The sequence below is a fragment of the Trichosurus vulpecula genome, chromosome 6, assembly GCF_011100635.1.
Source record: "Trichosurus vulpecula isolate mTriVul1 chromosome 6, mTriVul1.pri, whole genome shotgun sequence".
Classification (NCBI taxonomy): Eukaryota; Metazoa; Chordata; class Mammalia; order Diprotodontia; family Phalangeridae; genus Trichosurus; species Trichosurus vulpecula.
Window position 1 is genome coordinate 102,480,180 of NC_050578.1, and position 23,573 is coordinate 102,503,752.

Below are 23,573 nucleotides of genomic sequence, written 5' to 3' on the forward strand. Positions count from 1 at the left end.
TCACACAACTAGTAAGTGTGTCAAGTGTCTAAGGCCAAATTTGAACTCTGGTTCTCCTGACTCCAGGGCCAGTGCTCTATTCACTGCGCCACCTAGCTGCCCTCTCTTTTTTTCTTTTTAAAAAGGCTTATTTATTTTTAAAAATTCTTTTCTTTTAAATTTTGAATTTAAATTTAAAATTTGAATAAGTTGATAACTTATTAAAGTCTTGAAACACTCATTCTCAATCTAAATTATACACAACTTGCCTGAAATTCTGATCCTTTGTGAATTCATTAGTGTGCACAATGATGTATCTTTGTTGAAAGTATAATTAGGGAAAAAGAAAAAAAAAGAAAATTAAATTGAAGCAATGCCTCTAGACCAGACTCAGTCCAAATGGGATCCGGTAAATACTCAATGAAAGTGCATGTGGAGACAAAACAAGTGCTCATAGGTTGGAGAAGAGCTGAACAAACTGTCGATGTAATAGAATTCTAGTGTGCAATGAGAATGATGAATGTGAGGAACTTAGAGAGACAGGTGAAGACTTGTATGAACTGACTGCAGAGTGAAGTTGGCGGAACAAGAACAATATAACAAGAACCACAACAATGTAGAGAAGAGAACACTCAAAGGAAGCCAAATACTGAGTAGTCATAATGGTCAATCTTGCATCCCCAAGGACAGGTGATGATATGTACCTCATCTCCTTTAAGTACAGGAATGGAGGAACTACAAATGCAGAATATTGCACTCCCTTTCAGTCTAGGTCTCTGTAGCAGTTAGTTCTGCTTAATCATATATATATACATATATATACACATATGTATATATACACATATAAATATATACACACACATATACGTATATATATATATACAAATATGCAATTTTTTGTAGACTGGAGGATAATTGGGATATACAAGCAATGGCTAGATAAATTTTATTTAAAAGAAAAACTGCCCATCCCTGAGACCACATCAAAATGAAGATTAATTTCTTTTACAGTTTCTTACCTATAATTGTCTTCTCTCATAAGAGGAGCCGATCTGTTTCTGGGCTGTATTTGCCTGCTTCACTCTATCACACAGTTCACCTCAACAGATTTCTGGATCATCAGTCTCAACTGCTGGTAATTCCCTGGAGAGGACTTCCCAAGACTGTAGACAAGAAAAAAAAATACCCCTCAAACATTAACATTGATGAGCTACAATTCCCCTCTTCCTCTTATCCTTTCTCATTCGCCTCCATTTATTTAGCATCGAATAGGAGGCACTCAGGAAGGATAGCTGTCCTCATCGCAAAAAGATAAATTATAAGGAATGATTGGTCTTTAATTTAGGACCCTGGGTGCCAGCCAAAGGAGGGAGATTCCTGGCTGGAAAACAGCAAGTGGGCAACGATTCTCCCATCACATTAGAAGTGTGATAAGTAATTATAGACTTCTCAAAGCCCCCCAAAAATCCTTCATTATAACTGAGAAAAAAAATCCTGGGACTACGTAGACCCACATGAATGTTAATTTAATAACAAAGCTGATAGAACATAAAGACAATATGGTATAACACAGCAAACAGTGAACCAAAGCCCTTTGTGAATCTCTTCTGAAAACGTGCAGTTCTGCCTGGAATATAACACAGGATAATTAATGTCAAGTTAGGCTTGACCTATTCAGATACTGAAACCTAGAATGTACTAATAAGCATGAGCATGAAAAAACCTCTCTCCCTCCCTTTTGCCAAGCTTTATTCTTTCTATTTGAAATAATAACATCTTGAAATATCATAGGCCTAACTAGGGAGAAAAAAGGGAGAAAACTCATACCAGCTGTCAACCTGAAATAAAGAGGACTACCAAAGTCACAGGGGTCTTCAATCAAGGCAAGAGAATTGCAATTCAGAGCACCTGGCGGCACTGCAGTGCAGGAATACCCAGGAGGGGTAGGGTTTAAATACACTTCAGCAGGAGGGAGTCTCATGGAAGGCACAGCCTCTCAAAGATGTTATCTAAGTTGTTTTATAAAATAGCTGGAAATCCATAGAGAAGGCTGGGGAGGCTTGGGGAGTGATAATGTGTGATCAGAACAGTGGGCTCCAGGTGCAGCAATGGGAGGGGGGGTTGGAGAGAAACCCCAAGACTGGCTCCAACTGGTTCGAACCTGCTCCAACCATAGGGTCAGGGTCAGGTAGCCCCTCTGATGGCTGCATTCAACACAATCAGTATGGTCCATTCCATTCTATTATGGAAATTTAAGAAAGTATACTGAGGAAAGCAGAATTCAGTCTGGTAGAAATGACTCCCCAAGAGAGAAATAGGACCAGAGGATCCTTGGAGATCTGAAGGTCATTGTGAAAATGTTAAAGATACCTCAAAATGCCACCCTCAAACATCAATAAACCTAAATCAAACATCAGTTAGAACCAGATACAGAGATATCAAAAAAATAAAAAACAAAAAACAAGCATTTGTACAGACAACATTTACATAGCTCACAATTTAATAGTTTGTACATAAGTGGATCCAGGAGACAGGAATCTTGTTTTATTTTGGAAATATGTCTCCCAGAAGCTTAGATGAAACCTTAGTAGTTTTCACTATGCTCAATTTTAGAAGATAACAGAAATCTTGCAGGAGAGACACAATTGAAACATGAAACACGGGAAAACAGCCACCTGGAAAGAAGAAAGGTCATGGCAGGTGAGGGGGGAGTATGGAGAGGCACAGCTAGAGACTATAAGACACAGAAGGTGGATCAGATCTGATCCTGGCACAGGGAAAGCTAATATCAGAGGGGGAAATTCACCCTAGCTGTACCCAGTATCGAAGGAACAATGCATACTAGTTGCTGCTTCAAAACTCACAGGGAAGGACTGAGCAGAAGCTATTTAGAGACATTACTCTCAAGAATTCTAACAAATGACTGAGTCTAAATGAATTACTTCTTCCCAAGGGGTTAGGATGCCTGATTATTGAAAGGGATTATGACTCATTGGTTGCCTGGAGGGTATGGGGAAGTGGCAGTCATCCGAGTATGGGTACACCACATACTAGCTATCTGGTTCACTTCTTTTCCTGGTTTACCTTGCTTTAGGGTTTGCTCAAATGAAGTATCATATTTCTGTGTCTCTAGTATATCAAGCAATAGGGCAAATAACCAGTAGGGGTTCATGATCTGTGGATCTGAACAGCTGATAAACCAGTATAGCAGCACCTTGAACACGAGAGGAAGCAAGTTGTTCCAGAGACATAAGGGGACCAGAATACAAGAGCTTTACAGCTGATCCTCCCCATAACTCAGAGAGGAAAATATAGGTATTGTTATCACCCTGTTAGGTGAAAAGCCCTGAGCCTCAAAGAGATTAAAGTGACTTAACTAAGGTCACAGAGCTCATCAGGGATCAAGTCGAAGCCTGAACAGAAAAGGCAGGTTAAATCACACACACGCACCCCCAAGAAAGCAAAAGAAGAGAATGAGGAACAATGTTAAAAGACAAAAACAGAAACTCAAAAACAGGTACCTGATCATCTTGGCAGTGGTATAGTAGAAAGAGATTTGGAGGCAGAGAACCTGGGTTCAAATCTCAGCCCTATAACTTAACACCTGTATGACCTTGTCCAAATTACTTTACTTCTCTGGCCTCAGTTTTCTCATCTCTAAAATAAGGAGATTGGAGTAGACAACCTCCAGCTCTAAATCTAAATCTAAAGATCTTTATAAGTAAAAGAAGTCCAATATAATTTCTGCAGAACCCAAAGCTTTTCAAAGCCCAATGATTTCATTTAACACTTTTCATAGCAATATTACACTACAGGAAATGAATTTGGAAAGTCCCTTAGAAATACCTGTAATGACACTAACAATAATAACTAGAACCTGCATACCTCTTTAAGGTTTATAAAGCACTTTCCAAATATCTGACCCTCGCAACCATCCTGGGAAGCAGATGCTATCATTCTTCCCATTTTACAGATGGGAAGGAAACCAAGGTAGAGGTTAAATGTAACCAGATTTGATTTGTTTTGAATTAGAGAAGGTGACGGAGGATGGAGGTTTGCATACTTTTCTTCTTACAAGTTTGGGGTTTTTTTTAAGTGAACTGGGAGCAGTATCACAGATTAAAAGAGAAGGGTAACACAAGGAGAAAACAGTGAAAAGCAATATAAGCAAATTAGATGTATTCAGGTGTATGACATCCATCTGAACCAGAAATCTGAGGGAAGAAAAAGCCTCTAAGTTTCACACAAAACAAAAATCAAACAAGTTACATGTCTTCCTCCACCAACATGCCCCACCCCCAGTTGTAATCAATCCAGTATTCATCAGGCTTCTACTATGTGCTTAGCGTTATAACCTCATGCTCAGACTGGTAAGTATTAAGACCACAGAATTCTGGGCACTAAGTTTTATCAGTAACAGAATCCTCCTTCCCTGTAACCTCACATAAACGATGTTAGCACCATGCACCAGAAAAAGAGCACTATTCAGCTCTCCAGGCTGCCTCGTAAGAATTACAAACTGCTTCTGCAAGCTTTTCAGGTGATTTCCAGTCTTCCTTCGTTTTGCCGCTCGTGAATTATGAAAGGTCATCCCTAATTCATGAGAAATATTTTGCCCATCATCTGGCCCATTACCATATATCCTCATCATACACTCTCTGTTTACAGGCACTCACACTCACTCACAGACACCTTTATTTGGGTAATAAGGCACTGGCAGAGATTAGTAAGCCTTGTTGCCACACACCTATTGTACCATCATGATATTATCCCCAGCAGCAACACTTCATGACTTCAAAGGAAGCAGATTCCTTTGACAGTAATGCACAGAATGACACCAAATGCAAGGTTAAAAGGAATTCATGAAAGCTGAAAAGAGCTCTCCTTGGATGCTCTGAGTCTTAATCATTCTCTTGGGTTATCATGTCATTTAAAAACTATCCCCCCCTGCCAAAAAGCTAAAACACAGCCTTTAACAATTCATTTATACTGAAATCCCATCTCCTCCCACCTTCCATCTCAGTCCCTCCCTAACTCCCAACCCCAGGTAAATGCTTTCTTTTTAATAAAACATTCTACTTCCATCTAGTAAAATTTGGCTCCCAATGCTCAGCAGTGGCCCTGTCACATTCCTAACATCAATGGAGAAATTCAAATTCAGAGCTGAGTCTTTGCACTCATTTCCAGATGACATATTTCAGATTTCTTCAAGTAAGACCAACAAAAGCCCTGAATTCAGAAATCTGCTAACTGGCAACAGGGTTGGGGGGTAAAGGGTAGAGGTGAGGTAAATAGAGTAGAACCAGGACAGCCATACTCTGTCAAAGGACAAGAACTTTTAATGGCCACAAATTTTCCCTCTATTATGGTGAGAGACATAGCATAGAGATCACAATATTTAATCCACAGTGCTATTATCTGATCAAACCACATCAAACCAACTTGGGTTTTCGCTATATTTGTAAGTAATCCTATATTGGCAGAGGCGGGGTATAACCGGGATCACCTTGGTTGGTTAACAAACATGGAACTGAATAGAGGTTATTTATACCCAACTGCATTTTCAAAGTTGAGAGAACTGGACCAAATATACATTTTCAACAATTCAATTCAGCAGAGAATGTAGTTTCGTAGAAAGAAGGCTAGATTTGGAGTGGGGGGTGAGGTGGGGGCTGGACGGCCTGGGTCTGAATCCTGTTTCTGCCACTCAACAAGCTCTGTGATATTCACCACGTCACCCCTCCCAGCTGGAATGGCTCTGGACTCTCTTCCAGTTCTAAACCTGATAATGTCTTACTAAGGGTCCACTACGTGCAAAGCCCCGTGCTGGACACAAAGGAGACAAATATAAAAGACAGCTGATCCCTACCCTCAAGCCTACATATTTATCAGTCTGGCAGGACATCACAGACAGCTTAAATAGCCCCCAAATTTTCAATACTCTATTACCTTACATTTGAATAGCACTTTAAGAATTACAAAGTGCATTACCTATATTATTGTATTTGGTCCTCACAACATTGTGGGGAAGGTACTACTCTCACACCCATTTTACAGATGAAAAAACTGAAGCTAAGTATCTAGGGCAGAATTTGAACCTAGGTCTTCCTGACTCCAAATCCAGGGTCTATCCACTACAGTATTCTGTATTAATAATTCGACTAACACATTTTAAGCAGCTGTTCATAGTTTGCTACCTGGAATTTCAGTCCACACAAGAGCTCAAAAACATCGAGGTATTTAAAGGTTAACAAATGAACCAATGTCAACTAAAACAGCAATCCTCTGTTTCCATTAATATTCAGTTCTCCCAGCCACAAAAGACACTGAATTTATCATGTGAATTACCTCTAGATTCTTCTGGTAAAACAAAATGTGGGGGACAGAGGTACTTGAGACAGGAACATCTGCAGCTTGTCTCTCGGCAGAGATGAATGGCAACCAGTGTCACTGAGCAAAAACACATGAGAACATATATGGCCACACATACTTGCAGGGTTAATATGAGTGTGGCTTTAAAAAAAAAAGTGACTAATGAAAAAAAAAAGAAAAAAAGAAAAATAAATTTTTTTAAAAGTGACTAGTAAAAAAAAGAAAAAAAGAAAAAAAATTTTTAAAAGTGACTAGTGAAAAAAAGAAAAATAAATTTTTTTAAAAAGTGACTAGTGTTTACTGAAATAAGCCTTAGCCAGTAGGAAGGCAACAAACCAATCCACACAAAACACTCCACCCTGAAGCTCCTGTGAGGTGCTCCTGAGGCCTGAAATAATCCCCAGGATGCTGGGACAAAGGCTGATCTCGCTATCAGAGGAATATGGTACAGGAGATTCCATAGAAACATGAGTTTCTCAAGCTGGGAGAGGCAAGCCACCTAATGTATTTTCTCTCCCTTAGGTAAAACCACATAGCAGAGCATGGTGGAAAGAGTACCAGAGAAGCAAAACTTTCCCCTACAGGCAGAAAGGTGGTGTACTAGGGGTACAAAATAAGGCATATATTGAGATTTTTAAAATTCAGTTTTATTTTCCATTCCAAATGCTCTCCCTTTCCTCTCCCCCTTCCTTTTGGGAAAGTATGAAAAACAAAACCCATTACAAATATGTATAGTCGTGCAAAACAAATTTCCACATTAGCCATGTTCAAAAAAAAAAGGCAAGGAAAAAAAAGAAGAAAATATGCTTCAATCTGTAATCTGTGTCCACCAGTTCTCTCTCTGGAGGCAGATAGAATGTTCAATCACAAGTCCTTCCAAACTGTGGTTGGCATTGTGCTGATCAGAGTTCCTAAGTCTTTCAAAGCTGATTATTTTAAAATCAATACAAAATAATTTACATTATTGCTTTTACACTACAAAGCATCCTGGTTCTGCTCACTTTGCATCAGTTCATGCAAGTCTTCCCAGGTTTTTCTGAAACCACTCCCTTCATCATTTCTTACAGCCCAATAGTATTTCATCACAATCACAAAGAATAGTTTGTTCGACCATTTGATGGGCATCCTTGGTTTCCAAATCTTCGATGATGCACTTGATTGTTATAAGGGAGAATAGTGTCATTAAGAAATGACAGCAACAAGTGACAAAATCTTCCTAACTGGTCTCCCTGCATTCCCTTTCTCCATCCTTTTCTCCAATCCATCCTCCACATGGCTGCTATTTTGATATTCCTAGAGTACATCAGACATGTCACCCCACCCCCCTGGCTCCACTTCAGTGGCTCCCCATTGTCTTTAGGATACAATATAAACTGTTCTATTTAGTATTTAAAGCCTTTCACAGTCTAGTTTTCACATTACTACAACTCATGGACACTGTACTCCAACCAACTGGCCTATTTGCTATTCCCTGAAATCCCACATTGCAGAGTCTGGTCCCTAGGTCTGATATGCTCTCTCTCCTCACCTCTGTCTCTTGGAAACCCTAACTTCCTTCAGGGCTCAGATGAGATGCTACCTTCTAAACCTCAGCACCTGGCACACATACAGAACTTAACAAATTCTTGGTGATTATTTTAACCAAAGGATTTGATTCTTCAGTATATCCAGTTTACAGTATAGTAAACTCCCTCTAATAATATGGTTGAAAACCTGAGGCTTAGCAGGTAAGTTTTAAGCAGTTGTCTGAGACAAGAATTGACCCATTTGTCTATGGTCACACAGCTACTAAGTGTCCAAAGTGGAATCTGAATGCATGTTTTTCTGACTCAAGTCAGAAGAGGAATTTTCCTGGAGTTAGGCAGATCACATCTAATGGCAGACTCCATTCTGGGGCTCCAGTCTGATGGAGCACATCACAGCTCATGCCTCACTGGCAGTCTTCAAGAAACCAGGAACACACACACACACACACACACAGCTCATGCCTCACTGGCAGTCTTCAAGAAACCAGGAACACACACACACACACACACACACACACACACACACACACACACACACGACCAGCCAATATGGAAATTTGTGCTTGTTTTTATTTCAATTTCAATTTGGGAAAGGAGGGTGGGGGTGGGAGGTATAGAGTAGGATGGAAATAGGGAGGAGTTTTGCTGATTGAAAAAAGTGTAATTTAAATAATAATGATAAATTAAAATTCCAGAGTAAAGAAAGAAACAAACTAAGAAGCAAATTAGGGTCACCTCCATATTATCCTGAGGCATCCAAAGGAGGGCTTTAACAAAGTCATTAAGGTCTTGCTGTTCCAAAGACTGAGAACCTTTTTTGTTTCTTTCAAAAATTGGGAAGCAAGGGTGGAAGAGATGATTCAGTACTCGACTTGGAGTCAGGATACCTGGGTTCAAATCCTACCTCAGACATTTACTAGTTGTATGATCCTGGCCAAGCCTCTTAACAACTGAGATTCTCTACTCTGGAAAATGGGTGTTAAACAATACCTCTATGACCCAGCTCACAGAAATGATATAAGGAAAGCCTTCTGCATACATTAACACAATGAAAGAATATAAGTTATTGATAAAAGGCAACTTAAAAATAAAATTTCAATAAAAATCTCCTCCTCTCACTCATACTTTCCTTTCTTGTTGCTTCTCTCAAGCAAACTTCAAAACTGAAACATAAAACACTCCTATAAATCCTAACTACCCAACGTAAATTGTGCTTATTAATTTTGAAAAGTTTTCATTCAAAGCCTGTACTTTTTAAACCATGTAACTGTCTGACATTACAAGGCATCACATTTATGTCCAGCCCAGATGGGACACAATGAACCATGATTGGGCTACTCAGGCATGGCTAAATGTTCTGAACCTATGAATTAAAAAGGTATGTATCACTTCCGCAAAAGCCTACCCTCAAATTACAGTCTTCTGACTGTAAAAGACCATATAGTTAAGCAATAAAATGATTTCTATGATAACAACTTGTTCTTCTAAACATTTCAACTGATTTGGCTTTTGTCCACCAGTAAGCAAATGAATCGATGGAATTCTGACCTTTCATCAGGAAGAACAGTTCAAATCTTACCTCCGAGGATAACTGCTGTGACCACGCCAAGTCATTCAAACTCACAAAGCCGCAGTTTCCTCATGCGTAAAATGGAAATAATTATAACTAACCACACAGGGCTATTTTGCGGTTCAGATGAGGTGATAAATGTAAAGCATTTTGCAAACTTTAAGGTACTTTATAAATACCAGTTATTGTTATTTGTATTATTACATAGTAACTGATTCCGCTATTTCAGCTGGAGGGATTCAGTTTTCATACCTATTTTGTGATATGTACAAAAAAAATCTTGCCCATTTCACACCTTCTCCAAGAAAATAACATTATCAAGAGACTCTTGACAGGAGAGCCAACTCAAACACAGCAGCCCCACCAAGTCCAATTCGAGCTCTCTCCCTGGTAAAGACCAAAAGAAGGACTCTCCACAATGATACTTTGTAAGCCAATCAATTCCAGCTTTGTCTTCCAGTGTGAGCAAATCCTAGAGCTTGAGGATACCTTTCTAGCTCCTTCGAGCTGGGTGAGAGTTACCTTGACTCTCATCCATCAAGATGGGAGAAAGGAAAGCAGTCTTCCACAAGGTCAAAAAAAGTTGAGGAATGAAACACCGGTGCTTCACAAAGCAAAGACTTGAGCACAGAAAAAAAAAAAAGACTTCATGATCCTAAGAATATCTGCACTTTTTGTTGAACACTTCTTGGAATGTCTTGGAAAGACTTAAGAACACTGATCAAAGCCATGACCTACCACAATTCATGAGGACTGAAGATGAAGCATACTGCCCAATGCCTAACTGGGAACTGAGGGATTCCAGATGCTGTGTGAGACATGCATCTTGGAGCTTGGCCAATGCCACTTAATCAATTATGTGCCTACTATATACCAGGCTCTGTGCTAAGTACGTGGATTTCTTTGCTTAACTATGAAGTGTTTGTCTTTTTTAATTGAAAGTGATTTTGTTTAGGGAGGGGCTGCTGGCAGTGATGCCAAAGAAAGTAAAAAAGAAGAAAAGAGGGATATTAAAACATTTTAAGTGCACAGGAGATGAGAGAGGCAAGTCTGGAGGAAGACTTAGACAATTTGGAGAGCCTTGAAACTGATGTGTTGAATTTATTACTTTTTTAAAGCAAGCTATATATTTAATAATGGGTATTCAAGGAGGACTAGTGCCTCTAGTGTGAGGGCTTGCCAAGCCCTTTTCAAGGCTGCTCATCCACCTTTGGTGTCTACCTGGCACCCAACTCTCACCTGTGGCTACCAGAAGCTATGGCATGCACAGTGGCCACACCCCAGTAAAACCATCTAGGCAGACAGGCTAAGCTAGGTTGAGGATAACCAACAGACCACAAACCCAACAGCAAGTTAGAGGAGTGTCTGCCCCAAGCATGTGAAGACTCCCCAGAGTGGAATGGGTGGATGAGAACAATTTATTCCAAGGGCCATGAAGGCAGCTTAGAACTTAGAGCCTGGTCAGACATCAAAGATGCCAACGGCAGCCAGTGCATCCCAGGCCATCACTGGTCATTCCCGCTTTTGTCTTGTCACTGGACTTGAATGACTCTGGAAGAATAAGGCTGATGACTGTGCAACTCTGCCAGACAAATCCAATTCACACAAGATACCACCCTGTGATGTCATTGGTCATCTTTGAAAACAAAAGACAAAATAACAACAGCTCTACCTGCCTGGCCCCCTAGGACACTCTGAAGCCAAATCAATGACTGATGAATCCCTGCCTGGACCCTCCATACCATGAGAAGACTCAGTCACACTGCTCATTCTCTACTGCCAGCTCACCCTCCAACTTGCTCCACCCTCTACCAAGGCTACCCCGCCTCCCTCCCCCCAACTCCTTCCAACTCACCTTTATGTTTTGTCTTTCCCCTATTAAAATATAACCTCTTCCAGGGTAGGGACAGTCTTGCTTTAGCACAGTGCCTGGCACATGGGAAGCACTTAGTGGATGCTCTATCACCTTGTTTTTTCATTCATTCACCATTCTTTTCACTCATAGCAGCTCATAACACAGTCTATTAAGCCAGAGAAGTTTGGCTCTCTCCATGAGTGGAGGAAATACTTACCCTGGATAAAATTAGGGAGCCTCTCAGCACTAAAAAGAAGTAAAGAGATCTTGAAGAAACGATGAGCAAACGCACTTCCCTCTCTCATGTGCAGAAGTGGGGGATTATAGGGCTGGAACACTGCCTGACCCATCAGACTTGGTTGATATACTCAATGGTTTTGCTGAATTGCTTTTTCTTTCCTTTTTTTACTTTTTGTAACAAGAGCTAGATCTGAGTAAGGTGAGAGGGAGGGAGATATTTGGGAATAATGTGAAAACAAGAGACATTAATTTAAAAAAATTAAGAAATGAACTAAGATTATTAAAGAAAGTTACTTTAAGAAAAAGCTATATGAAATAATTAAATAATTTTATGACTGGAAAGGACCTTAAAGGTCATCAATCCCAATCCACTTCTCAATGCAGGAATTCTATGCTGTGTCAAACATATGGTCAATTTAAAAACATACATTAAGTGCTGCTATGTCTGGGGCTGAGTTAGACACTAGAAACAGAAAGACAAAAAAAAACCAGCCAATAATTACTGCTAACAAAGAGACTGCATTCACTACAGGATGGGAATGGAGGAAGACAAGAAACCATATAACCAAATCCATGCATAGCAAATACAAGGTAATGGGACTGGGGGTTACTAACAGCTGGAGGGGGATCATGAAAGACCTCATGAAGGAGAGACAGTGCTTGAGCCAGGCTTTGAAGGAAGACATGGATTCTAAGAGGCAGGAGGGAGTGCGTTCCAGGCATAGGACAGAATGTTGTGGATGAGGAACAACAGGTTGTCGATTTTGCCTGGAACACTGATTGTGTGAAGGGAATAATGTATAATAAGCTCAGAAAAGTAAAGTAAGCTAGAGTCAGACTGTGAGGGACTGTAAATACTAAACAGAGCCATTTATATTTTATCCTAAAGGCAATGGGGATTTTGCATTTTATCCTAAAGACTCAACATAAGGCAACAGTTTGATAAGCCAAAAGAGCTAATGCCATCCTGGACTGCATGAAGAGAAGCAGGACTTCCAGCAATAATGAGAGAGGAGTCCTGCTGGACCCTACCCTGGTCAGCCCACATCTGGATTGCTCTGGCTTCAGTTCTGGGCACACTATAGGAAAGACATTGACAAAATGGAGCACGTCCAGGGAAAATTAGGGTGTGATGTGCCTAAAGTTCATGCCAAGCAAGGATCTAATGAGGGAATTGGACAGGTTTAGCCTGGACAACGGAAGACTCGGGGGGGACGGAAAAGCTGTCTTCAAGTGTCTACAGGGTTGGCACGTGGAAGAAGCAATGTTTGGTTTGGCTCCAGAAGGAAGAAATAAGAACTGTGGGTACATATTGCAAAACGACTAAGTCGGTCAACAAGCACTTTTAATCACGTATTATCACGTCACTAAAGGAAAAAGCTCCTTAACAAAAATGAAACGGGATATAAAGGGTTCCCCTTTGTTAGAGATCTTTAACAAAAGTTGAATGGCCACTTGTGAGGGATAGAAGTAGGCGGCACCTATGCTTGCCTCAGTTTCCTCAACTTTAAAATGGGAATAATAACACCTACCTCCCAGGGTTGTTCCGAGGATCAAATGAGGTAATACTTGTACAGTACTTAGCAGAGTGCCTGGCACACAGTAGGTGTTATAAAAATGCTAGCTCCTATTGTTGCTGTCACGGTCATTGCTATTATTGCTGTTATCTCAGGTGTGGATTGAGTTAGAGCGCCTCAAAGGTTCCTGGCAAATCTAAAATTCTGTGAAAAAATAAAATAAAATAAAAAATTAAATTAAAAAATTAAAAAAATAAAATTCTGTGATATTCAGTCTGTAGTCAACCAGCCCTTGCTTGAAGACCCCCAATTAGGGGAAAACCTCTGCTTCACAAAGCAGTCCACTCCTCTTTTGAAAAGCTCTAATTGTTGGGTAGTTTTTCTTTACATCCTTCCTCTTTTCAGCTTCTACCCTTTGCTCCCAGTTTTGCTCTCTGGGGCCAAATCAACAAAGTCTACCCAGCTCTTTAAATACATGAAAGGAACCAGGCACCGTGGAAAAAGCAATGAACTTAAGAGTCACAGGACCTGAGTTCAAATCCTAGTTCTGTCACTCATTACCTATCTGTGTGACGTTGAGCAACTCACTTAACCTGTCAGGCTGGTTTTTGTTTTTCTTTGTATCCTCAGACACCTAGCAGAGTGTCTGGTACATAGACAAGAGCTCAAAAAATGCTTGATGAACTAATTTGACTGATCCCCAGTTTCCTGTTCTGTAAAATGAAGGGGTTGCCCCAGATCACCACAATGGTCCTTTCAGTTCCAGATCTATGTGGCTTTCTCTTCTCCAGGTTTTACATTTCCAGGTTTCTTCTGCCTGTCTTCACATGACATGGACTCAAAGCCCCTTTCGTACCCCAGCAACCCCACAATGAACGCTCTCCAGCTTGTCTCCATCTTTCCTAAAATGATGACCTACTGAGGTCTCTCTTATTCTATAAATCCTTAGAAGTACATGTAAATAGGTCATATGAGTTGCGGCCAAGAATTTTTAGAATCCATTTTCTAGGTACAAACATCCCCTTTTGCAAAAATCCCTAGCTGGAGGCTCAGGGACTGAACCCTTGGTGTTCCTCAATGCCATTCATTACTGGCTGAATCCTGGACACAGTGTATTTGCAAAATAAGAGCAAATGAGATGGCCCTGCATAAATCCTCATCGAACTTGTGTGTTTTCCTTTATCAGATAAAAAAGCAGCCCTTGGCCTGATTTAGGCACTGACCTCTGGCTTGTATACCAACAGAACTACACCACCACAGATTATTTAAATGCAAGGCACAGACCCAAGTTAATTTGTCACTTGGAGAAGCTACTACACTTTTATGATGAGCATTCATTTATGAGAAGCTCTTAACACAGTTTTCCTCTTAACCTTCTTCAATTTATTTTACATTGGTCACTCTTGGCCAGCAAACTTTTACGCGGCCTTTGAAGACTGCATGATGTCAGTTACGAGGGCAGAGGGTCTTTCCAGCCTCAAGACAACCTAATGAAAATGAGGTAACCTGTTACCAGCAATCAAAGACTTGCTTTCTCCCAACCTGATATGCTGAAAAAGATGATCAAAGGGGCACTTTTGCATTACCAAAATGAAGGAGACTAGAGAGGGAGGGTCGCATTTTACCTTTAGCAGAGAATGATTTTTTTAAAATTCACACTTAGCATGACCTATCTCTGTTAGATATCAGCTTCTTCTCAAACAAGACCAGACTATAGTCAAAACATCCTGATGAATTTCTCTAAGTATACAGACTTATCTAGTAGCTAGAATAATTCAAGCCTAACTGAAATTATAAAACCTTTTGCAATAATAGATGAAAGAGGAGAGAGTAGGTTTTCATTTGCCTTGACCAATTCTCCTATTACTTTTGAGGCCAACAAGGCTACAATATTTCTCACTCATAAAGGATCTAGTTTTAACTGATCAAATATTTATTAAAATGGCTACTTCATGAAAGACATTGTGCTAGACGCTATAATGACAATTTAGATTTGAAGATCTTTCCCACCCATTAATAGGCCATGTGACGTGCTTATGTCACAGGAAGCCTAAGACATATGTGGTGGGAGGAGCTTCCTGCCAGGAAAAGGAAGTTATGTCACAGGGAAATGCTCAGAGACAGAAAGATGTTATGGCTGCTAATGGCCGCCCTCGCAATCATTAGAACTGAAGAGGCTGACTTAGCTGTACTGTCAGTTTGTCTTTGGGGAAACCCCAGCAGGGGTTGGAGAGGTTTTGGGATGGCTAGGCTCCAGGTCGTTATATTGTGTATTGAATGTTTTGGGTTCCTTGCTGTTATGATGAAGTAGACTGACTGGATAAATGGCTTGTGAGATCTGGTTCTCTGGTGTCTGAATAAATGGTTTACCTCTTCTACCTTCTACGTGGAGAGTCTCTTATGTTTTGTGACACAGAACCACATAGGCATTTTGACAATTATCACTTATATTGTCATTACTGCCTTACTGATACAGATGCTGAGAATTTGGGTAGGGGTGGGCTAGCAAGGGGGGGAACTGTCCTCACTGATGCAGTCTGGCAAATATCTGCAACCCATAGAATCTTAGAAAGCTGCCTGGAGCATGAGTGGTTAAGTAATTTGTTTATGGTCACACAGCTAATTTCAGAGGCAGGATTTAACCCAAGTCTTCCTGGCTCAAGGACCCTCTTATCCACCAAACCAGGCGTTCTTGGTCTTTTTTGCAACAAAGACCCTTTTGACAGTCTGGAGAAGCCTATGGACCTCTTCTCAGAACAATTAAATATATAAAATAAATACATAGGATTACAAAGAAAATCAATTATATTGAAATATAATTATAAAGAAATCTTCTTTAAGTTCACAGACTCTCAGGTTAAGAAATCCTGCAATAAGCTATGCTGCTGAGGATGTAAAGGAAAAACATTTCCTGGCCTTCAAAAGCTTCTATTCTACTGGAGTAAATATCACATACACATCAGGAAATAGAGTAATTTGAGGCAGGAATCAGCACTAACAATGTGCCACCTAAGGTTCTTCATTTCTCACTAGGTTCTGTAATTCTCCATCAAACCCCTCAGCAGGTACCTTCCTCCCTCCCCCCACTTTTTCAGCTTCCTTTTGCCTGTAGTCTTCCCCCATTGCAATGCAAGCTCCTTGAGAGCTGGGACTGTCTTCCTTTTGGCTTGTATTCGTATTCCTAGTCCATCAAAGTGCCTGGCATTTGTTGTTGTTGAGTTGTTTCAGTTATGTCCCACTCCTCCAGGACCCCATTTGGGGTTTTCTTGGCAAAGACAATGAAGTGGTTTGCCATTTCCCTCTCCAGCTTATTTTACAGATAAGAAAACTGAGGCAAACAGGGTTAAATGACTTGCCCAGGTCACACAGGTGGTAAGCAAGTATCTGAGGCCAGATCTGAACTCATGAAGATGAGCCTTCCTGATTCCCAGCACAGTGTTCTATCCACTCTGCCCCCTAGTTGCACGTAAATGTTTGTTGACTATGATGACCCTCGAACAAAGATAAAAATTATAAGAGGCAGAGATGAAGAAGGCACACATTCTGATCTTAAAAGAACTTGATAGGCTTGAATGAAATAACAACAAGCAAAATGAGCAGAACCAAGAGAACATTGTATATAGTAAAAGAAATACTGTTTTTGGAACAACTTTGAATAGATAAGCCACTTTGACTATTATAAATATCTGAATTAACTACAAAGGACATATGAAGCAAGACGCTATCTGCAACCATAGAAAGTACTGGTAAATAGAAGTATGTATAGAATAATTTTGCATATATATACAAATTTATGTCTAGTGGTAGCCATCTCTGGGGGGGAGGGAAGAAAAAAAGGAAAAAAAGAAATTTACATGATAACTTTATTATATATTTAAAAGGAATAGCAAGTTGTATATAATAAATCTACAGTTTCATGTGCAATCATCTTTTTTAGTCATATATACTATGTTAAGGAAATGCTTGTTTTATTCCATAAAATAAAATTTAAAAATAAAAAAGAAAGTATACATTCCTGATAAGAAGGCCAGCTTAAGCAAATGGAAGGGAGGAATGAAGATAGAAATAACTTATAGTTCATGAATGAAGAAGAATATGAAATGTCTGTTATCAAATATTTGAAGAGCTGTCTTAAGGAAAAAAAGGATTAGACTTATTCTTTTTAGCTCTGGAGGAAAGAATTTAGTCAAGTGGTAGAAATTGCAAAGTAGTAAATCTGGATTTGATATCAAAAAAAAACATTTCTAACAACAAGAGCTATCACAAAACAGAATGGCCGCTTCTGCGCCTGTCTGAGATCTCCAAGCAGAGGCTGGATGACCACTAAGAATGTTACAGTGGGGATTCTTTTTCAGGTCATTCCAACTGAGAGATTCTGTGATTTTGTAAGAAGGTTAAACCTTAGAAATAAAGTAGAACCAGGTTATAGATAACCTCAAATGGGAGACTAAAGAGTTTCGGTTTCACCATAGTGGTAGTAGGAATCCATTGGAGGCTTTTCAGGGGTGGGAAAGGACAACATGGTCACACCTGTGTCTTGGGAAGAACATTTTGGAAACCATGTGGAAGACAGAGGAGAGGAAGCCAAGAGGAGCCTCCTTCACCATTCAGGCAAGAGACAGTGGGAGTGGGGGAGGGGCACCTGATCTGGGGTGGTGATTGTGAAGAGGAAATAAATGCAAAATGTGTCAAGCAAAGGGGTGGAAGAGACTCAAAAGTGAAAAGGGGTGAGGAGGGAGCAAAGTCAGAGATATTCGACCTTCTTTATGCCTCTATGCTTAAGGAAGTAACAAGGCACCTGGAAGTCAGTGTTAGAATACCCCCCCCCCAGCATTCTGGAAACTCCTCAAGCTCAACTCGATGAACATCTTGAGACCACCATCCAGGAACTGTGACGGGCTAATGATTGTCCCTAGGAAAGGAACACATTTTAAAAAAGAGAAACCAACAAGAAAAAACAGACTGATTGATAGCATCATCTAAGTCCTAGTGACCAAGCATCAATCTTAAGATGATCAAGGTGAAGTACCAGACTACACCGGGGGAAATACTCAGTTGCAGTCCTGGATCCTCACTGGAAACACAGAGCTAAAAATTTCACTGAATCCAGATGGCTCAGCGGTACATTGACAAGTGACAGACAGACGGGCCACAGAAAACCATGGGAAGAGAACCAGTACATCTTATGGGGAGACTAGCTGACAGAGTTCTGGAGTCATGACTCCAGCAAGGTTTCTGTCACTCAAGTAAGGGTCTAGTGCATGGAGATTGTATACAATGATAAAACATGAGCTCATCCAGCCCTTCAGGGGCACTTTCCTCATTGTTGTTCCGCCTATCACTCTCAATCTCAAATGCCAAAAAAGCCCCACCAAACTCTGAACCACAGTTACTCCATTTTTGCCTCCCAGTTGGGTTGACTACAGCTCCATCTGGTTCAGAGATCCACTGGTGGGAATAGCTATCAGCAATCTATTGCTTACACACTGTGTCGGTCCATTCCACAATAGCTCCCCTTAAAAACTCCTATAACTTTCCACACCAAAATGGCCACCATCTCTGTACAAACTGTCTCCCCCATCAGAACATAAGTTTCTTGATGACAGAGACAGTTTTCAGGTTTGTATTTGTAGTCCCAGGGTTTCCACAGTACCTGGCACACAGTAAACATTAAATTTTTTCCATTCACTCAATAGTCAAGATGAAAAAGAAACTTGTTTCAGCCCTAGGGAAGGTCACATGGAGGGGAGCCTGGGATAAAGTGGGCAGAACACACATACCAACTTCTTCTGAAGAAAAATCTCAAGCTACAGTTTAAAAGTTTAACTCTTAGAAAGGAAGAGTACACAGTCAAGCAATAAACCAATGAGACTGCATCACAACAAGTGACCTGGGTTTATAGATCTGATATCTACCACCTATATGACTGCAGGCAAGTCAATGAACCTCTCTGAGCTCAGCTTCTTCATCTGCAAAATGGGGATGCTATTACTTGCAAGGTAGATGGAAATAAGATATTATGTAAATGTTAATAGGAGTAGAAGGAACCAAATTTAACAGGAAGGACCATCGTCCTACTGGACACCAAATCAGAAGGAACGTTAAGCAACTATTTACTGAACACCTACTATGTGCAAGGCATTCATCTAGGCACTGTAGGGGATACAAAAATGAGTAAGACAATTACATAACAGCAGAATTAAAGATCTCATGTTTTAAGGCTGGAACAGGTCCTTGAATATGGCATAATCCAACCAGTCTGGTGCCAGAGCCATAAAGGAGACCATTCCAATCTGAAAGGATTTGCCAAAGTTTGTGTTCTACTGGAAGAGGCTCTGTGACCCCATGCCTGATTCTACCCACTAAACCACACTGCCTTCCATGGTATGTATACAAACAAATGGATTATATAGTTAGACAATCCTTTGACTGATAATTATTTTGACTTCAAGTATGACTTCTCCAGCAAACAGCCACTAGGAAGTCAAGTCCTTTCAGGAAGTATCACAACGATGCTGTAAATGCTTCAAAATTGCTCCTATTAAGAGCCATTTTGCCATGCAAGGTAGGGTCTCTACTGAATTGCTGAATCTTTTATTTGAAAGAGATTTGAAAGCTATACCTCAAGTGAAACATAAAGCCTTTTAATGCAAATGCCAGGAACATAAGTTTAGCCCAAGTAAACTTTAAGAAAAGAAAGAATACAAAGTGAAACCATGCCTTTCTCTAGCAGTATGAAATCTATTAATCAGTCACCCATCGCTCTAATGCTGAAGAAAATCAGCTCTGGGTCAAATGAGGGATTTTACCCACAAGAAAACTGGTCTTAGGCAGGGTCCATGCTTACTCTGCTAAGATTGCTAGTGAATTTGGGCAGTATGTAGAAAGGCAGACTATAGTCCTGTGAGAGCTGAAAAGGGATGAGAATAAGAATGGGGTGGGGGGCAGGAGATGCAACCACAGACTCACTGTCACCCTCCTCCTACCTGAAATCAAATCCCTTCAAAAACTTCCTACAGATGGCCATTGGCACCACCAGGTGATAAGACAAACTGTAACCTATGCTTGTTGTTGTTTGTCCTTTGTTCTCAAAGAGGACCATGGCATCAGGAAGGCTGATGCCATGGCTTGCAAGTGAATTGGCTTTAAGTGAGGGACGGCTATGCAAAGTCACCAGCCTCATGTTCTCTCCTCTGGAGCCATCTGGATCCAGTGGCCAGATAGGGATCAGGATGACTAGAGATGGCCTCCAATCTACCATTACTGGACAAAGGGACATACCACGCCCCTATTCTTCAGTAAATCTGAGAGGCTCATTCTGCTGTAGAGTCAGGACCAAAGCCAGGGGCAGGCAAGTCAGGCAGTTATATGGGGCTGTGGGGTGGGGGAAAAGAATGTGTAGCTAGTAAAGAAGGAGGTCATGATGGTCATATTAGAACTAGAAGAGGGAGACCTTGGGAATTCTCTGATCCAATCTCGTTTTAGAGGTGAATGAGATCTGAGGAAATAAGGTGATTTGCCCAAGGTCTTAAAGCAAGCTGGTTGTCCACACACACCCCTGGATATGTGTACAAGCCTTTCATGTCTTGGCTGGAACAAGCTTCTTTCGTATCTAAACTACTGAATTAATCCTACTTAATGAAAAAAACATTTATTGTTTACTATGAGACAACCACTATACCAAGTTCTGGAGAAACAAATACAAATATAAATCAGTCTCTGCCCTTAAGAAGCTTACTTCTAATAAGGGGAGACAACTGGTATGTGGAAATAATGGACATTTTGGTTTGGAAAGTTACAGGAATTTTAAGTGGAACCACTGAGAAGTAGATTGACGTCTTTCCAGTAGCAGTAAAAGTAATGATTTCATTATAGTCCCAAAACTGGAAAGCAGGGCGCTGTTGAGATGATAGTTGAGGGAGTAAAGAAAACATGGATAGGAACTGTCATTTTAATGTAGGCACATGAGGCATTGACTAATCAAGACAACAAGGTCTTAGAGATGGAGTTCCAGAGATGAAAGGGTTAAAAGTCCCTACAGGGAATGGATTCTGGTTTGGAAAAATTTTTTCTTTCAGGCTACCTTTAAGATAACACTTATTTAATGAAATTTTCTCTGATCCACCTTCAAATTAAAAGTGATTTCTCTCTCAAATTTCTCATAGGATTTGGCCTAAACTTACTTGGCATGAGAAAGGAAGAGGGTTCATGGTGGGGAAGGGAGCTCATGAAGGACTAGTAACATACAAAAAGAAAAGTTGATCCAGAACATATTTAAGAAGGGAACCCAGAGAGTCATTTATAAAATAACAACACTATTGTAAAGACAAATACTCTAAAAGACTTAACTCTGATCCACACAATGAACAAGCCCAATTCCAAAGGCCTCATGATGAAACATGCTACCCACCTCCAGACGGACAGGTGATACTCAGGGTGCAGACTGAGACTTTTTTTTTAACAGCCAGTTCTGGAATTTGTTTTGCTAGACTATACTTGTTTATAATGGGGGAGGGGGAGAGGAGGGAGAGACATTTAAGAACAGGGAAAAATTTTCTGTGCTCAATTAGGGTTAGCTGTATTTTCCTCAATTAACTCTAATGCCTTGACTCAGAACTTCCAGCAGGATTCAGGCCTAACATCCTCAACCCTTTAAACCTCTAGCACTAAGTTTCTTGAGCTGGCAATTAATGAAAGTCCAGTAAACTGACTCCTGACAAGACCAGGCATATCACTAATGACATAAAATGACAAGGCCTTGGCCTCCTGCCAAAATATCAGAAGCAGCAAGAATATGATTCAAATTAACTGATATTATCTAAGGGCCAAAGCAACCTTCTCCATATTTTTGCTTGGTTTGCATCATGAAAAAGGGATAAAACTTAAAATATGAGTTTTCTAGTTTAAACACAAAACAAAGGATTTAGGATTTAGAATGGGATGCTTTGTTTGTTTTTTTAAAGTGTTCCACAAGCCTCTTCAGTAAGAAATTATTTTTATCTGCAAAGAACATAAAGACTCTTTTTAAAAACAAGTAGTTTCCCTAACATTCCCTACAACTGAATAGCTTCTTCCTCTTAATGTTCTCTGCTTTGGAAAATGCATAGGAAATCTCTTTTCTAAAATGCTTCTTTATTTACATGAAGTTTTAACTGAAAGCCAATCTCTCTCTCTTCCTATGACATTCAGCTTAAATTTAGGGTGAATTTAATTTTAAAAGAAAGGTGTAATTACGAGAGTGATAATGAAAACTATAACTGACATTTATATAACACTAAGATTTGTTAAGCATTTTACATTCATTATCTCATTTGTCTTCAGAACAACCCTGTGAAGGAAATGCTGTTGTTACAAAACTTATTGTAAAGATAGGGAATCTGAGACTCAGAGATAAAAGTAACTTGCTCAGAGGCCACTCAAGTAGCAAATGACTGAGCTGAGATTTGACCCCAAGCCTTCTGGCTCCAAATACAGTTCCTTCCAACCCACCACATCTTGGTTCATGGCAATTTCATCTTTCCTAGTCAGTTTCAGAATTCATATTCATCTTCATGGAATATTTAACCACAATTTCAACAGGAAATAGCCTCCTACAGTGGGAGAAAATGATACTATTCATAAAGTACCATAAAGCATGCAATCTAATTGACTTAGTTTTATGTACAAATGAAATGAGAGTAATCTTAAATGCATGTGCCTGGGAAAAATGATCATTTCTCTAAAGTCGAATTTCAAAGTATTTGCTGACAGCCCCGGTCACTGCTTTTCTATGATTCATTGGCATCCCAAAAGGTGCCAGGCTAAGTAGCTCTTCCTCTAGAACATGAAAGTTAAAACAAGAGTCTCTGGTTTCAAGCTAAGGAAACCACCCCTGACCCTCCCCCCACCCCAACAAGCTTTTCACTCCAGAAGGGCAAAGGAGATTCATGAAGCATTACCTGGAAGGAGCAATTTTAAAACAAAGAGAAAAACCCTCCAATAATCCCCATACCACTCACTCACTCAGAAGAGGAGGCCTAAGAGAATCTCACAGAAGACGCAGGGCTCCCTTGAGGGCTGGCCAAATTCTGAAACTCTATTTCAGAAGAAACCATTGCTTCAAGACTCATACTGCTTATACGTGTTTACCAGGACACAGGCGAAAACAAACTCGACCAGTTTTTCTTGTTGCTTCTACGAAAGCAGTTATTTCAGACCAATGAAATGATACATGAAGAGGGTTTCCCTGGACCGTCTCAGACTCTATTTTTGGTAATGCCCTGTCACCCAGCCCTGCTCTCTCCTTCCAGCAGTCAGGATTAGGTTTCTTGCAGCCTAAATTTGCTACCACCTCCCTCCCTATTTAAATGTCTCCAGACCCACAGAGGGCAAAGACTTACCTTTCCTGACTTTTTTATAGTAGGATAACAAGTTTTTGTAAAACATTTTTATTTTCTCTAAGTCAGGGAGGCTTACTAACCTATGTAACAGCTACCTCTCTCTCCCTCCATCTCTCTCTCTCTCTCTCTCTCTCT

At 40.2% G+C, this 23,573-nt stretch overlaps 1 protein-coding gene across 1 annotated transcript in view; it reads right to left on the reverse strand.

Moving 5' to 3' along the window:
- Positions 1-13,104, reverse strand: part of FAM160A1 (family with sequence similarity 160 member A1) — a 290,079-nt gene extending 276,975 nt beyond the window's left edge. Inside the window, exons 1-2 of the mRNA XM_036762250.1 lie at positions 13,075-13,104; positions 999-1,142 (exon numbers count right to left, since the gene is read on the reverse strand). The gene's annotated coding sequence lies outside the window, so the exon portion shown is untranslated. The remainder of the gene's footprint in view (positions 1-998; positions 1,143-13,074) is intronic.
- Between the last annotated feature and the right edge of the window lie 10,469 nt (positions 13,105-23,573).